The sequence below is a fragment of the Columba livia genome, chromosome 8 (genome assembly GCF_036013475.1).
Source record: "Columba livia isolate bColLiv1 breed racing homer chromosome 8, bColLiv1.pat.W.v2, whole genome shotgun sequence".
NCBI classification, from domain to species: domain Eukaryota; kingdom Metazoa; phylum Chordata; class Aves; order Columbiformes; family Columbidae; genus Columba; species Columba livia.
Genome location: NC_088609.1, coordinates 33,610,781 through 33,622,818, shown reverse-complemented (window position 1 = coordinate 33,622,818; position 12,038 = coordinate 33,610,781).

Here is a 12,038-nt window from a genome sequence, read left to right as displayed (position 1 = left end):
GCACAGCTAACTCTCTCAGGAACTGGATACCTCACTCCATAGCATTCCATTTCCTTGATGTGCATTGACAGTCATCCTTGTTACGAAATCTTGTTTTCATGGCTGTCAAGAGTCGGGTCCAGAGGGCCGTGGGGTTGGGCTCACTGGCAATTGCCCTATCAAGGGTGGAATCCCTTGACAGAGATCCCAACTGTTTGGCTTCTCCGCCCTCCCGTTCTCTTGTGTCAGCCCCGTTATCCCAGCATCGGAGCATCCAGGTTAACATATTCTCACGATCTTTACGAGTATAGTCTTTTCGCAATTCTCTCAGCTCACTTGGAGAAAAAGACCGGGTAACGGTCACTTCCTCCCCTGTTGATGCCCCTGGGGATGAATGTGGCCCCTTGTGATCATCTGCAGCCCGATCAGTCTTTTTAGTCGCTTTCTTACAACCGGCTACTTTTGCCAGTGTGGGCTTAACATTATCGCTGGGCTTGTTTTTGCTACAACAGGAACAATGCCCCATATGTGAGGAAGAAGCTTGAGCCTGAGTAGCCATGGTGTTTGTGACTGGGGAAGTGGCGGCCGCAACGGCAGCCCCTTTTCCAGCCTCACCAGACACCGTGCAACTCTCATTGATCAAAAGATACACAAGCCTTCAATTTAACCTAATCTCTCCTAACAAATATATGAATACTAAGATATTTGTCAGGACAGAGATCAGTATTATAGTTCTTTCAAAACTCCATGAATATTCCAAGTGCTCAAAAGCATCGGGAATCGGCTCAAATGAGAAGGGAGAAGTATGCTGAGTCATATTTTCCCAAGATTCACTAGCCCATTTAGCAAACACATAACTGGAATTTAGCTCTCCTGGCGGTCTCTCAAGGTACAGCAGAAAGGAATAGAAACTCATTATTGGTTGCACTGCCATAGAGTAAGCCACTGCCAAGCCACAGAGTACCGTTATAAGCATGGTCCAGTTCTTTGTTGTTATCTAATGTAAAACTCTACTGACAAGAAACATCCAGAGAAAACAAGGAATACTTGTGCACAGTAATTCACCTCTACGTTAATACCACTATTCAATATTCTAAACACCCAGACCTGCGAGTCTTATAATCCTATGAGTTAACACTGTGCCAGGAAAATTCAAAGGTACTGTTGATCAGTTTTAAAAACCTTCCGTTTTTTTTTCCCCGTGCCACCCCACGCTGAGCCTGCCGCGTGGCCACGTGGAGCCGAGCCGCGCTCAAAGACACGCCAGACAGCGACACCTAGTGCCCGCGTTGCGCAACGCTGAGCCCGCCAGTGGCCGCCGAGGCAAAGGCTGATGGCGGCAGAGAAACGGCAGGGCGCAGGAGCACTCGGGTCCGACCCTGCCCTTAGAAGTGCCAAAATACTAAAAATGTCTCAAGTCCCGAATTTGCCCGCATTCTCCACCAATTATCTGTCGTGGTTTGATCTTGGGGAGACAATCCAAACCGTGGCAGATGGTTTCCCTTCACCCTTTATCCCCCTTCAGCAACACCCCGTCTCTCCTTCCCCCTCCTTCTCACTAGGATGTGGGGAGGACAGGAAAAGAGAAAAGTAAAGGAAAAGAGAATTGGGAAACTTGAAAACGTTTACTAAGACTAGGAAAACGAACACAGGGCAAAAATAACACAGAAACAAATATTGGAAAACCAGTCCTGGAGTCCAGCAGGATCCCACAGTTGAACCGGAAACAGCACGAGACTTCAGCTTGCAGGAACAGCAGAATGAAGGAAAGCAGTCCGATGAAAAACAACCAATTAATCCAGCAGCCGATGCAAAAAGAGAGCAAGCCCGCCCAGTGCTCTGCTTTTATATGCAGGAAATCGTGAATGGGATGGAATACCCCTATTGGTCAGTTCGTGGCCACATGACTCGGGCCAGTTCCTTCCATTGCTCCCCCACTCCGCTTCAGCCCAAAACGAGGGGGGGTGATTCACAACACCAGGACAGTTTTCAACATGATCGTCATAAGTTTTCTTGAGTAGGTATGAGCCTCCTTTGAAGAAAAAGGCTGAAGCCACATTCACAAAACCACACAGTCCGTTTTCAGCAATAGAATCTACCGTTTCCCGCTTTAGTGACAACCAGGGTTCTCTCAAGGTGCGCTTTTACAGTACTTGTGAGCTGTTCAGTGGCTCACTTGCTAAAGGAGGTGGCCTCATCCAACTCCCAGTTTTAGCCTGCCAGCTCTCCAATGCATTGCCTCTGCCACCTTCCTTCTACCGGGCCCAAAGTGCATTCTACTGCCTGGTTAGGGAGATGCACGTGCCACCGGTCCCAAAGCATCACTCTGGGGACCCATCATAGCTGGCCATTACCTCTCAGCTGCTGCACCAGCCAAACCTTTCTGGAACAGCAAACTCTCAGAATCTGCTCCAGCTCTGTAAGAGTCGGTCCAAAACCAGTATCTGCCTGAACATCGCCACCAAGAACAGACTGACAGTGACTTAGAGAGAGGCCTGAGGAGAAGCATTGTGTTGCACAGGTGTCTCCAACCTGGAAGGCTACTGCTAACAATGGCTGCTGTGTGGAGTTTGCCTGCTGCTTCAGCCAAGCTAGCCCCCACCTCCTAAAAGGGATTGTTAGACGGATCTCTCTGACCCAGGGAAAATCGCTGCCGTCCAGAAGATGGATTCTTGCCTGCAGCCTCAGTCACACCTTGTCCCCCACCCGCTTCCTCAAACAAAGGACAACAAAAAAGAGCATGCCCAGAAGCTCGCCAAGGGTCCTCAGGCCACCCGATGGACCAGAGAGATACCCCTGAATGCAGGCCAGGCAGGCGCAGACAAGCGCTGGCAAGAGAGGGAAGACTTTTCGAGCCTGCGCATTTAAACTCGGATTGAGAAACAAAGGCGGAGATTGGCCTGAAACAATGGGAGCGAGGGGGATGAAGAAGTATAAAGATGTTTCCTGACTGGACGTCATTGAGATCTCCCCACCAGAGGATCCCAAACCACCATGGAGGACCGGCAGAACTCCACAGGACTGGACACCAGAGGGACGCCTTTGGAGCTCACCTGCTGGTAAAACAGTCCTCATTCCCATCTTTTCCTTCTTCTTTCCCTGTTTCTTTTTCCTTTCCCGTTTTCTTACTCTCTCGCTATCGCGCGCCGCTTTACGGGCACAATAATAAAGTAACACTGTTTGATTGCATTCTAAGCCCTTGGCATTTCAGATGCCTTAATTTTGTGCTTCGAGAAGAACGTAAATGAACCATCACGAGTCCATCACTGAGTGGACCCTAGGAAGGTCCTTGCAAGCTCTCAATCTCCTTTTGCTCCCCTAGCACACTTCTTCCCCCCTCCATGCAGTTTGGTTTCAGCCTAGGGAGCAGACAAATCCTTGGAAAAAGTAGGCATTCTTTTCATGTCCTATGTCAGCACGGGAAAAGAAGAAAATCCCAAGGTCTCAACATCTACACCGCCCTAAGTGGAAGGCCAACGTGTCCCCACCATCCACCAGCATGATGTGCCGCTAGTTCATATACGACTCAGTGATTTTGAGAGAGGTAGAAGAAAACAGGCACCAACAATTAGAAAAAAAGTCTGAAAGCTTAAGACAAAACAGCACTTCTTTAGAAGAAAATGATTGGCTCAAAGGGGGATGGGGTTGTAGCTGGGCTTGTCCCAGTGGGGCAGCATTCTAAAACTGATGAGGACCAGGTGGCCTTCTATGCCCCTAGGGAGAAACTGATGTGCTCTGCTCACTCCCTGAAAGGCCTGTACACCAATGTGCGCAGCATGAGGAATAAGCAGGAGGAGTTACAATCCTATGTTCGGTCAGGAGATTATGATCTGGTGGCAATTACAAAAACATGGTGGGACAGTTCACATGACCGGAATGTGGTCATGGATGCCGTTTTCAGGAAAGACAGGGCAGCCAGGCGTGGTGGTGGAGTTGCTCTCTATGTGGGAGAGCAACTACAATGTACTAAATTCTGCCCAAGAGTGGATGACAAGCGAGTTGAGAGTGCATGGATCAGGATCAAGGGGCAGGCTGGCAGGGGTGACACTGTTGTGGGCGTCTGTTACAGGCCACCAGATCAGGCTGAGGAAGTTGATGAGGCCTTCTATGGGCAGTTGAGTGGCCTCACAGTCACAGGCCCTGGTTGTTGTGGGGGATTTTAACTTCCCTGATGTTTGCTGGAAGGACCATTCAGCCAGCCAGCCACAGTCCAGGAGATTCCTCCAGTGCATTGATGATAACTTCCTCATGCAGATGGTGGAGGAGCCGACTAGGAGAGGTGCACTGCTGGATCTCATCCTCACTAACAAGGAGGGTCTGGTCGAAGCAGTAAAGGTTGGGGGCTGCCTGGGTTGCAGTGACCACGAGATGGTGGAGTTCAGCATCTTGTGTGGCAGGAACAGAATAGCAAGTAGAATTGCAACCCTGGACTTTAGCAGGGCTAACTTTGGCCTTTTCAAGCAATTGCTGGGGGAAATCCCATAGCAAGACGGCTTGAAGGTAAAGGGGCCCAAGATAGCTGGATTGCATTCAGAGATTGCTTCTTCCACGCTCAGGACCAGAGCATCCCCACACATAGGAAGTCAAGGAAGAGAGCCAGGAGGCCTGCATGGTTGAATAGCGATCTGTTGCGTATGCTCAAGCAGAAGAGGAGATTTTACAGGTCATGGAAGCAGGGGCTGGCCACTTGGCAAGAATATAAGGCTGCTGTTAGAGGATATAGGAAGGCAGCTAGGATAGCCAAGGCCTCCTTAGAATGACAGCTGGCGAGAGGGGTCAAGGACAGCAAAAACAACTTTTTCAAATATATAGCAGATAAAACTAATACCAGAGGCAATGTAGGCCCACTGATGAATGGGGTGGGTGCCCTGGTGGCAGAAGATACAGAGAAGGCAGAATTACTGAATGCCTTCTTTGTTTCTTTCTACTCTGCCGGAGGCTGTCCTGGGGAGCCCTGTACCCCTGAGACCCTGGATGAGGCCAGGTCAATGGAGGAGTTTGCTTTAGTCGATGAGGACTGGGTTAGGGAGCAATTAAATAGCCTGGACATCCATAAATCCATGGGTCCAGATGGGATGCATCAGCGGGTGCTGAGGGAACTGGCTGAAGTCATTGCTGGACCACTCTCCAACATCTTTGCCAAGTCTTGGGAAACGGGGGAGGTGCCCGAGGATGGGAGGAAAGCAAATGTCACTCCAGTCTTCAAAAAGGGCAAGAAGGAGGACCCAGGTAATTATAGACCAGTCAGCCTCACCTCTGTCCCTGGGAAAGTAATGGAACAGCTTATCCTTGGTGCCATCTCAAGGCATATCAAGGATAAGAGGGTTATTAGGGGCAGTCAGTATGGCTTTACCAAGGGTGTCATGCTTGACCAGCCTCATAGCCTTTTATGAGAATGTAACAAGGTGGATGGATGATGGCAGAGCAGTGGATGTGGTCTACCTTGACTTCAGTAAAGCCTTTGACACAGTCTCCCACAGCATCCTCACAGCTAAGTTGAGGAGGTGTGGTCTAGACAATAGACTAGTGAGGTGGGTTGCAAACTGGCTTAAGGAGAGAAGCCAGAGAATGGTAGTCAATGGTGCGGAGTCTAGTTGGAGGCCAGTATCTAGTGGAGTGCCTCAGGGATCAGTACTGGGGCCAATATTATTCAATATATTCATTAACGATTTAGACGAGGGAATAGAGTGTACTATCAGCAAGTTTGCTGATGACACTAAGCTGGGAGGAGTGGCTGACACGCCAGAAGGCTGTGCTGCCATCCAGCGGGACCTGGACAGGCTGGAGAGTTGGGCGGGGAATAACCTAATGAAATTTAACAAGGGCAAGTGTAGAGTCCTGCATCTGGGCAGGAACAACCCCAGGTTCCAGTATAGGTTGGGAAATTACGTATTAGAGAGCAGTGTAGAGGAAAGGGACCTCGGGGTCCTGGTGGACAGCAGGATGACCATGAGCCAGTACTGTGCCCTTGTGGCCAGGAAGGCCAATGGCATCCTGGGGTGTATTACAAGGCGGGTGGTTAGCAGATCGAGAGAGGTCCTCCTTCCCCTCTACTCTGCCCTGGTGAGACCCCATCTGGAATATTGTGTCCAGTTCTGAGCCCCTCAGTTCCAGAAGGACAGGGAACTGCTGGAGAGGGTCCAGCGTAGGGCAACGAAGATGATTAAGGGCACCTCCCTTATGAAGAAAGGCTGAGGGAGCTGGGTCTCTTTAGTTTGGAGGAGACTAAGGGGGGACCTTATTTATGTTTATAAATATATAAAGGGTGAGTGCCATGAGGATGGAGCCAGGCTCTTCTCGGTGGCAAACAATGATAGGACAAGGGGTAATGGTATCAAGCTGGAACACAAGAGGTTCTGCTTAAATTTGAGAAAACACTTCTTCTCAGTAAGGCTGACAGAGCACTGGAACAGGCTGCCCAGGGAGGTTGTGGAGTCTCCTTCTCTGGAGACATTCAAAACCCGCCTGGACATGTTCCTGTGTGACCTCACTTAGGCGTTCCTGCTCCAGCAGGGGGATTGGACTAGATGATCTTTTGAGGTCCCTTCCAATCCCAAACATACTGTGATACTGTGATACTGTGACCCCTGTACCAAACAACCGTGACTTAGCCTAAGGAGATCTGTGTCTTATTTTTTTGTACTGCCAGCAGATTGTGGAAGTACAGTATAAAAACCATCCTTATGGAGAGATCTTCGAACTTGAGGCTCAGTCTAAGTATCTCAAATACCTGGGGTTTTTGCTTGGGCCTAATCCAGAAGGTCTTATGGATTTCCTCCTCGTCTGAAGATGAATGTGCTAGAAACTATAAAGCAAAATTGTCCTGCAGCCTAGCCTGTCCTTGCCTGTCCTTGTCATGCCTCATTTCCTTCTCATCCTGTTCTCTATCCTGTCCTCTCTCATTAACCCCTCGTATGGCTGCATGTCTCTTCTTTCCTTTTCTCTCACTCTCCTGCTTCCTGCCTCTCTTCTTTCAAATTCTCCCTCTCACTCCTGCAGCCCAACACTACTTTTTATTCTTCCTTCCCTTTCTCCTGCTCCTTTCGCTTTCTTCCTCTGTCCCATATCTTTCTTCCCGACTTGTCTGTTGGAGACTTTGGGCCACTTTGGCGCCAAGTCTGGGCATGGTTTGACAAGTTTTCAGAGGCCTGGCTGGTGACAGCAGGGACAGCAGGCAGTGACAGGCCCGGGGCTGACAGGCTCCCCATCCCCTAGGGGGCGCCTGGCTGCCACACCCAGCTGACATAGAACCTTTGTCACAATGCCTGCTGCCGTGGCGACGTTTCAGTGACTAAGACCCCATTGGACAGCATGTGTGCCTCAAACCCTACTGGACAGTGTGTGTTTCACAATCCCTATGGGACAGCATGTGTGTCAAAAAACCCATTGGTCCGTGTGTGTTTCATAAACCCCATTTGACTGCGTGTGTGTCTCAAACCCTGTTAGACAGCGTGTCTTTCACAAACCGCATTGGACAACGTGTGTTTCACAAACCTCTTGGGACAGTGTGTATGTCACAAACCCCATTGGTCAGCGTGTGTGTCACAAACTCACATGGACAGCGTGTGTCTCATAAACCCCATTTGACAGCGTTTGTGTCACAAACCCCATTGGAAAGAGTGTGTCTGTCACAAACCCCACTGGACAGCGTGTGTGTCACAAACCTCTTTGGACAGCATGTGTGTCTCAAACCCCATTGGAAAGTGTGTGTTTCACAAACCCCAGTGGACACCGTGTGTGTCACAAACTCAGATGAACAGCGTGTGTGTCATAATCCCCATTGGAAAGCGTGTGTGTGACAAACCCCATTGAACAGCGTGTGCGTGTCACAAACCCCGTTTGACCATGTGTGTTTCACAGACCACATTGGACAGCGTCTGTTTCACAAACCCTATTGGACAGTGTGTGAGTCACCAAAGCCATTGGACAGAGTGTGTGTCTTAAACACATTGGACACAGTGTGTGTGTCACAAACCCCATTGGAAAGAGTGTGTGTCACAAAGCCCGTTGGATAGCGTGTGTTTGTCACAAACCCCATTGGACAGTGTATATGTCACAAAACCCCTTGGGCAGCGAGTATGTCTCAGACCCCATTTGACAGCGTGTGTGTCACAAACTCACCTGGACAGTGTGTGTGTCACAGACCCCATTGGACAGCGTGTGTGTGTCACAAACCCCATTGCAAAGTGTGTGTGTCACATACACCATTGGATAGGGTGTGTGTGTCACAAACTCCATTGGACAGTGTGTGTGTCATAAATCCCATCAGACAGCGTGTGTGTTCACAAAACATTGTACAGCATGTTTGTGTCACAAACCCCATTGGAAAGTGTGTCTGTCACAAACCCTTTTGGACAGTGTGTCTGCCACAAAGCCCCCTTGACAGTTTCTGTGTCACAAACCCCATTGGGCAGCGTCTGTGTCACAAAACCTTCTGGACAGTTTCTGTGTCACAAACCCCATTGGACAGCGAGTGTGTCAAAAACCCCATTGGACAGCGTGTTTATGTAATAAACCCCATTGTAAAGTGTGTGTGTCACAAACCCCATTGGATAGCGTGTGTGTGTCAAAAACCCCATTGGACAGCGTGTGTGTCACAAACCCCATTGGACAGCGTGCATTTCTCAAACCCTATTGGATAGTGTGTGTATCACAAACCCCATTGGACAGTGTGTGTGTCACCAAATCCATTGGGCAGCCTGTGTGTCTTAAACACATTGGACACAGTGTGTGTGTCTCAAAACCCATTGGACAGCATGTGTGTGTCACAAACCGCATTGGAGACTTAGAGATTTACAAACCCCATTGGACAGCGTGTGTTTCACAAAACCCATTGGACATTTGTGTGTGTCCTAAATCCCATTGGACAGCGTGTGTGTGTCACAAACGCCATTGGACGGCGTGCCTGTCTCAAACACCTTTGGACAGCGTGTGTGTGTCACAATCCCCATTGGACAGCGTGTGCGTCACAAATGCCTTTGGACAGCGTCTGTGTAACAAACCCCTCTGGACAGTGTGTCTGTCTCAAACCCCATTTTGCAGCGTGTGTGTCACAAACCCCATTGGACAGTGTTTGTGTCACAAACCCCATTGGACAGAGTATGTGTCACAAAACCCCTTGAATAGCGTCAGTGTCACAAACACTATTGTACAGTGTGTGTGTCTCAAAACACATTGGACAGCGTCTTTGTGTCACAAACCCCATTGGACATGGTGTGTGTCACAAACCCCATTGGACAGTGTGTGTGTCACAAACCCCTCTGGACTGTGTGTTTGTCACAAACCCCTTTGGACACTCTGTGTTTCACAAACTCCATTGGACAGCGTGTGTGTCACAAACCTGATTGGAAAGTCTGTGTGTCAAATACCCCATTGCACAGAGTGTGTGTGACAAACCCCACTGGACAGTGTGTGTGTCACAAACCTCCTGGACAGTGTGGGTGTCACAAACCCCATTTGACAGTGTGTGTGTCACAAACACCATTGGACAGCATGTGTGTGTCACAAATCCTATTGGACAGTGTGTGTGTCACAAACCCCATTGAATAGCATGTGTGTGTCACAAACCCCATTGGACAGCATCCGTGTCACAAACACCATTGCGCAGCGTGTGTGTGTCACAAACCCCCCTGGACAGTGTGTGTGTCACTGTCCTGGTTTTGTTAAAAACAAGTATCTCTTTCAGTGAATTTTGCTTGTCAGCTAAAGCCTTCATATTAACTGCATTTTCCTGGAGAACCAGACACATGTTTTGGTAAACCTAGCAATGGAATGCAAACTTATTGATAAGCATGGATGGACATCTCGCGAGAGGGGTGACTAGAAGCAAGTGAGCAAGAAACTGACCGACTGTGTATAACATTCCATTCACATGAATACTTCATATAAAAGTGGGAGATCACGAGGATCTCGTGTGCTTTTCCCTTTTCCCTTCTGCTTATGGCCAACATTAGGAGAGGACCTTGCTAGTCGTCCCTGCGAACTGAGGCCTAGTGAGAGACTGAATCCAGCTCCGAGTCTAATCCAGGACTTTGGGTGCCGGCTCTGCAGTTGCTGAGACTTTCAAGATTGGTTTTGTATATTTTGTATTATTTTCTCTATTCTTATTAGTAGCATTAGTAAAACATCTTTAATTTTTTCCAACTCTCTTCACTCTGTGCTTCTTTTCCTCCCAATCGCCTCTCCTTAGTGAAAAGGGGGAAGAGGGAGGGGGAAGTGTGGGGGGGGAGAGGGGGTTAACAATACATCTGCCAGGGTTTTATTGTCACCCCGCAATCTTAACCCTCGACAGTCACAAACACCATTGGGCAGCCTGTGTGTCACAAACCCCATTGGAAAGAGTGAGTGTCACAAACCCCATTGGATAGCGTGTGTTTGTCACAAACCCCATTGGACAGTGTGTGTGTCACAAAACCCCTTGGACAGCGTGTGTGTCTCAAACCCCATTTGACAGCGTGTGTGTCACAAACTCACCTGGACAGCGTGTGTGTCACAGACCCCATTGGACAGCGTGTGTGTGTCACAAACCCATTGCAAAGTATGTGTGTCACATACACCATTGGATAGGGTGTGTGTGTCACAAACTCCATTGGACAGTGTGTGTGTCATAAATCCCATCGGACAGCGTGTGTATTCACAAACCCCATTGTACAGCATGTGTGTGTCACAAACCCCTTTGGAAAGTGTGTCTATCATAAACTCTTTTGGACAGTGTGTGTGTCACAAAGCCCCCTTGACAGTTTCTGTGTCACAAACCCCACTGGGCAGCGTGTGTGTCACAAAACCGTCTGGACAGTTTCTGTGTCACAAACCCCATTGGACAGTGTGTGTGTCACAAACCCCATTGGACAGCGTGTCTGTGTCACACACCCCATTGTAAAGTGTGTGTGTCACAAACCCTATTGGACATCATGCGTGTGTCACAAACGCCATTGAACAGTGTGTGTGTCACCAAAGCCATTGGACAGCGTGTGTGTCTTAAACACATTGGACACAGTATGTGTGCCTCAAACACCATTGGACAGTGTGTGTGTGTCACAAACCACATTGGAGACTTTGAGATTCACAATCCCCATTGGACAGCATTTGCGTCACAAACCCGATTGGACAGCGTGTGTTTCACAAACCCCATTGGACATTTGTGTGTGTCATTAACCCCACTGGACAGCGTGTGTATGTCACAAACCCCATGGGACAGTGTGTGTGTCATAAATCCCATTGGACAGCGTGTGTGTGTCACAATCCCCATTGGACAGCGTGTGTGTGTCACAATCCCCATTGGACAGCGTGTGTGTCACAAACACCATTGGACAGCGTGTGTGTCACAAACCCCTCTGTACAGTGTGTCTGTCTCAAACCCCATTGGGCAGCGTGTGTCACAAACCCCATTGAACACGGTTGTGTCGCAAACCCCATTGGACAGTGTATGTGTCACAAAAACCCTTGAACAGTGTCAGTGTCACAAACCGTGTTGTACAGTGTGTGGGTCTCAAATCACATTGGACAGCGTGTGTGTGTCACAAACCCCATTAGACATGGTGTGTGTCACAAACCACTCTGGACAGCATCAGTGTCACAAACCGTATTGTACAGTGTGTGTGTCTGATACCCCATTGGACAGCGTGTGTGTCACAAACCCCATTGTACAGCATGTGTGTGTCACAAAACCCCTTGAGCGTCAGTGTCACAAACCCTATTGTACAGTGTGTGTGTCTCAAACCGCATTGGACAGCGTGTGTGTGTTACAAACCCCATTGGACACGGTGTGTGTCACAAAACCCTCTGGACAGTGTGAATGTCACAAACCCCATTGGATAACGAGCGTTTCCCAAACCCTATTGGATAGTGTGTGTGTCTCAAACCCCATTGGACAGCGTGTGTGTGTATGTGTCACAAACTGCATTGGAGACTTTGAGATTTACAATCCCCATTGGACAGCGTTTGTGTCACAAACCCCATTGAACATTTGTGTGTGTCATAAACCCCATTGGACATTTGTGTGTGTCATAAACCCCATTGGACAGCGTGTGTGTGCCATAAACCCCTTTGGACAGCATGTG